This window comes from Salvelinus sp. IW2-2015, linkage group LG4q.2 (assembly GCF_002910315.2).
Source record: "Salvelinus sp. IW2-2015 linkage group LG4q.2, ASM291031v2, whole genome shotgun sequence".
In the NCBI taxonomy this organism is placed as follows: domain Eukaryota; kingdom Metazoa; phylum Chordata; class Actinopteri; order Salmoniformes; family Salmonidae; genus Salvelinus; species Salvelinus sp. IW2-2015.
Window position 1 is genome coordinate 10,771,329 of NC_036843.1, and position 6,150 is coordinate 10,777,478.

The 6,150-nt window shown below is 39.6% G+C and overlaps 1 pseudogene; it reads right to left on the reverse strand.

Moving 5' to 3' along the window:
• The window catches only part of LOC139027625 (basal body-orientation factor 1-like), an 8,995-nt pseudogene extending 3,063 nt beyond the window's left edge, over positions 1 to 5,932 (reverse strand).
• Between the last annotated feature and the right edge of the window lie 218 nt (positions 5,933 to 6,150).

Here is a 6,150-nt window from a genome sequence, read left to right on the forward strand (position 1 = left end):
TGGAAGGGACGGAGGGTTGCGCATGGAAGGGAATCGGAGGTTGCGCATGGAAGGGAATCGGAGGGTTGCGCATGGAAGGGAATCGGAGGGTTGCGCATGGAAGGGAATCGGAGGGTTGCGCATGGAAGGGAATCGGAGGGTTGCGCATGGAAGGGAATCGGAGGGTGGAGCATGGAAGGGAATCGGAGGGTGGAGCATGGAAGGGAATCGGAGGGTGGAGCATGGAATGGAATGGGTGGAGCATGGAAGGAAATGGGTGGAGCATGGAAGGGAATGGAAGGAGGCTGGAGCATGAAAGAAGGACTTTAAAATAATGGGTGAGATTATGGTATTTGCTTTAGAGAAACAGTGCCCAAAAATGCTGAGGGGGGAAGCCACTGACTTGGAACCCAGAAGCCAGTGGAAACTTGCCAAAGCCACCAGCTCGCACTGTGGAGGGTATGAGGGGCCGTATGAGGGGCCGCAAGCAAAACAAACATGGGGTCAGTAAATATAAATAAAAGGGGAAATACCATCTGAAATATGTCCACTGGAGATCTGCCACGTGTTTAACAATTTACAAAAGACAAGTTATTGAGATGATGAATCTTTGTCCAGGCACTGCCAGTGCATGAAAATGCCTACAGTTCTGTTTGTGGCGCCATTGGGGCTGGTGTACCTTATGCAGTGCCAGGGAGGCGTTTTCCTCAGCCAGTGACAGTCATCTTCCTCAGGTTCTCCACTTAGTCTCAGCCAGGCACTAGGCTACCAACGTTGTTGTTGAACATGAAGAGTGATGCGTTGTCTAGCTGCTTGACAGTTTTACCTGTCATGTGCCAAACTCTAAGGTATAAATGGCATAAAGGTGGTGCACTGGGTTTGGTGATGGGACAGGGAGTGGTCTGGTGATGTAGTAGAGAAGATTATGAGTGACATCAAATTCCAAGCTTAGAATGCTGGGGAAGATTTGGTTTTAATTTGCCTTAAGTCACCAAATTGGTCTGAAAATGCAGCTTACATTTATTTCTACAATATAAATCACCAAGAACTGAAGTATAGAACTGGCAATACAATCTATGAAAAATGCCACATTCAGTATCAGTGTTGAAGATCATTTATAGACTATAAAAGAACACACAGACTTCAAAGTGTATATATAGTACTTGGCTTTTGAACTATACACTACACAGAGAGGTCTTCCCCACTGTTCCAAACCAGGACCCTCTTCCCTCCAAGGCATTCTGGAACTGCTTGGGATGTCATCATTGGCTTAGGTGATGTACACTATCTTAAGGAAGACAAACTGGTGTGGTCAAGATAATAACCTTGTTTCCCCTCCCATGTTATTTATTTTGCCTCTTTTTTTTCTCCTGGCCTGAAGGTGCAGTTTGAACAGTAAAATTAGCCTGTAATTGGCCAGCGGAGACACTCGCACAACGGCTTCATTGTGGGCCCTCTCATCCAGTTGGGCGATCCTCTGCTCTGCCTCCTCTAGGCGAACCTGCAGAGAACACAGTACTCACTGTTCCTCTCGCCCCCCTCTATAGCGCAAGTAGGCTTTTCACACCTTAACATCTTTACCCATTAAATCCAATACTTTTTGATTAGCTCAAGGCTAGTTTTCCCTAAGTGTATTTTTCATGTACAAAATTATTTGTCCTTTTAAAGTCATACCTTTTTCACTGAAGAATGTGTGCTCCATTCTAGCTAGGCTTTACTTGTGCTCCCTCTCCGCAATGTACATGCTTTCTTTCATCTAGAAAAGAGAGAGTTGATGATCATTGATAGAACTGTGAAATCATTCACAATCAAGAGTGGTACTTCAGGGTATGAAACAAGGTTTCTGTCCATCTTGTTCTCATGCTACTGAGCTCCTGTCCATTCGGGCTTTATTTTTCCCCAAACTCCTTGATAGTCTTCAGTTCACCCTGGATCATCCTGAACTCGATGGATCTCTTGAAGTTCTCATCCAGCTCAATGAATGTAAGAGTGTACTCTGAAACCTGCAACAACCAATCAGAGTTAGTTATACTGTATATTACTTGGATTTTGCAGTCAAAGAAAATGATGTTCTCTACACAGCAGGTGTAAATACTGTATACCGATATTATTAGCTACTTTATGTATACAATGAACATTTTAAGAATGTACACTTTCCAAAGCTAAGTGTGTGTCCACTTCATATTTGTACGTGAGATGGCAGCTGCTATTTCAGAAATATAATTGATGCAGATTTTCTGAGAAATTACCATAGCTTCCAGGAACAGGAGGAGAACAACCACCTATAATAGCTGGGAATAAAATCTAAAAGTTCAGATGAAATATGGCCTTTGCAACCAAACCCAAATCAGTCAAACTGAGGCTGAAATCAGAGTTTAAATGCTGCTGTGTACACTCCAGTCAGAAATGACTAAAGTGGACAAAGTTATGGAAGGCAAGCAAAACATTCACCCACAATCAGGTACATGATGACTAAATGATAGGTTAGCAACCATTTGATTATAATGTTATGCCTAATTGTTATTCTTTAGATTACTTTATGAATGCCATGCTACTTTAGATGCCACCTATTTTGCTATGTGACTGTATTCCATAAACTTAGGACAGGGGTCAATTCAATTAGCCACAGCTTTCTTCAGAAAGCTTGCATTCTTTCATCAAATGGCCAGATTTGTGCTTCAGAAGTTTAGCATTTCTCTCTTCTCTGTTATTCCTAATGCTGTGTTTTAGTTGCAAAGAAAATATGGCACTGACCCAGTGGAATGACTGGAAAATGACAACTGCTAAATATCTTGATGATATAATTGTTTGGTGGCTGACTTTTTCAACGTTGTCAGACTAATTTGAGACATGCCACGGGGCTCATGTTCTCGGAGTGCTTTTATGTGATGATTTCCATTAGCTAAGTCAATTTTCAAGATGAACCATTTTATCACTTTACAATGAGCAAAGGGGGTTGAGGGGCATGTCGTGAAATCACATCATTAGGGTCAACCACAAAAATAATTTTCCAGAATTAGTGCTACATGGGCATAAGTGACAATGCCATGCATGTCTAAAATGGGGATGTTTTAAGTTGGTCCAGACCGAGCGTCTTATTTCTCAAAAGCTTATTGGGTCCCATTTTTACCAGCATGGAGATGGAAAACAGCTGTCAGCAAAAGTGGAACATGTTGTTGTTTGACCATTCCAATGGCAGTTAGATATTTCAAGGATCTTTACTCCAATCAATGTGATTTATTTTTCTCTGTAGAGATCAACTGTCAAAATTAACCCGTAAATAAAGTTGCACACCAGCACAAACAATCCATATGACACATGAGGGAAAGATACCTTCTTAGCCTATATAAAAACTAGTTTGTATGTTTGAGACCATGCACATTTTAATGACTTTTTTTTCTGTTTCCAAAGAAGGGCATTACCAAAACATAATTTCAGACTATATGGCTGAAAGTGTATGGGGTAGGTTCTTAGTTTTTGTTTTTCTTTGTTTTTGTTTTCTTTGTTTTTTCATATAAGTTAGCATAGGGACTGCCTAATTAAAAAGAACACTGTGGTTCAGAACCAACACAGCACATTTATTTTGATGGAGTACAAACAATGTATACCCTTGGGACTTACAGGACAATTAATATGTATTATTAGATAGACTACATGTAAATGTTCCTGGTCCATTTCTGCCCTGTCTAGTCACTCATTGTTCTTTTGAATGTGGCTGTTAGGTCAAAATGATGGAAGATTTACCTGGGAGGTTAGTTACCCGAACTTAATTCACAAAGACTAAATACTTACCAGCTGTTAATTTTCCTCAAGGGCCTGTTTTATTTATTTATTTTACTTTTTAAATTGTCCCTCCAGCCTTGTAATCTGCAACAACAAAAAAAGTTGGAACAGGATATGCTAATTTTTTTGTAATAAAAAAAGAAAGTTGTTTGTATATCGTTGTATTTTACATTTGTGTGACTATCAGTGTACCAGTGTTTTTTTGTGGACACCAGGAAGAACAGCTGCTGCTTCTGCAAAAGCTAAAGAAGAGCAGCATTGACCTTTTCCTTCTCAATGTCAGACTCTTTATTGGCTTTTGACTCCTGTTTGCCTCATTTCTTTCCTTTTGTAGACATACAATTTGGACAAAGAATTGTAGTGGCTATACCTACACAGACCTTGCCTAACAATAGCTAGGTAAGCTTCACTTCAAGCCACTGGGGAACCTGTGTTTTACAATTTTGATGCCATAGAAACCATATCATGTGGCACTGGCTGTGGACATGCTAGCAGTCTACTTCACAATCACCTGAAGCAGGTAATGTCATATGCACAGTATACAAAACTATTCCAGGTAAATTTGACTTAGAATGCAATCACACAAAAACATATTCAAATGAAACAGGCTACACGCAATAAAGTTAGGCTAGCTACATAATATAACAAATAGGATCTCTGCGCTACAAACATTCAGACGAATAAAATACAGAAACTTCCCATCAACAGACCTTTGCATGAATATCAAGAAAGACATGTTCATTTTCTGCTTCTTGAGCCTCTTGTCATGTGAATATGTTAAATATAGCACACGTGACACATTAACACAGATCTGTTTATAGGCCTACATGTGGATTGAGGTGCACCCCCTGGTATGTAACGTCATTTGCACCCCTTCTAACAGGAATATTGTGCTGCGTGTCCTGGGAAGAACCTTGGGCCGCTGACAGGTTACACAGCCACCAGGATCACACTGTTTTGTTGGATTACATAAATTTCGGAGAAGCCACAAAAGTTCAACAAATTGCAGTTGACTTTACAGGTTCTGAGTACCTGAACCAACTGAAATAAACAATGTAAAGTTATTGCGGGTCATTTGAATCCAAAAGCCACTGTCACATTACATGCCCTCTCTCAACTGGCTTCCAAATTGTGCTTTATGGAGAAACTTGAAGGTGCCCAAGGAACATTCTTCAACCAAAAGTTGAACAATAAAGTATATCACAGATGTCAGGGTGTAGTTACTGTAAATTTAAGCATATAGCTTTTTGCACTGGCATCATGCAGAGTTTGGGGACTAAATTTAAAGCTAATTGCTATGACAGGGAGTAGAAAACTGAAATAACCCTGAGCATTTTGAAGCTGTCATTATCATTGGAATTGTAATAACATGGTTTAGGTCTCTTCAATAGAGTTTTGTGGTAGGACACCCGCAAACATGATATTCCTGAGGGTAACATTGCAGCATATTAATAATACATTGCAAGCCTTGGATAACAAAGCTTGGGTCACCTCTCATGCTTTAAAGCTTTTGGTTAAGATGCAACAAAACATCAAAAGTTGTATTTAAGATACCACTGAGGATTTCTTTTTGGTCCTTTGACTAGTATTTGCTGTGTCTTACTGCCACCTAATTTCTATAGGTCTATGCCTCCCTCCGTAAAGCCCTATAGACTAACACAACCTTTTATATATATATATATATATATATATATACATATTATTTACCAACTAGCCTACATATTCTGAAACAAAGCATGGTTGTGTACAATAAGCAATTACCTTGCTTTACAAAGATCTAAACTATTTTCAAACTAAACATACTTTTATCATAGTATTCAACCATGACCACTGAACAATGTAGTTTGTCTAGTTTCACAGTTTACAGCTCAGCTCAGAAATTGTCAGACCATGGCTCTCCTCTAAAATCATTGTAATCTGATCATGAAGGTTTGGCATGTTTTGACACAATAGGGACTAGTAGTAAGATTCCAAGGGACAAATCAATCAAAACACTGCACATGATCCAAATACATAATTTTCTATAGTAGTACAGTAGTAAGTTGTTGTATGTCTGAACGCCAAACTTAATTATGCGGTAGAATACATTTGTCTTTGTCAGGGCACGATTCTTCTTCTCACGAAGGACCTTGGAGATGGCAGCATGGGGGAAAAGCAGACACAACGTCATGGCTTTCGTAAGGACTGGAGTTAGTAACTCTAATGTGACACCTTGTGTTTTTTGAGTGTGAGCAGCCAGCAACCTGTTAAATTGGCTCATATAGCTTTGCTGTTGTCAGATGTCTGTCAATGTGATTTTCCTGTGTTTTATATGCAGTATCAGTCAAAAGTTGACACCTACTCATTCAAGGGTTTTTCATTTTTTTTAAACGATTTTCTACATTGTAG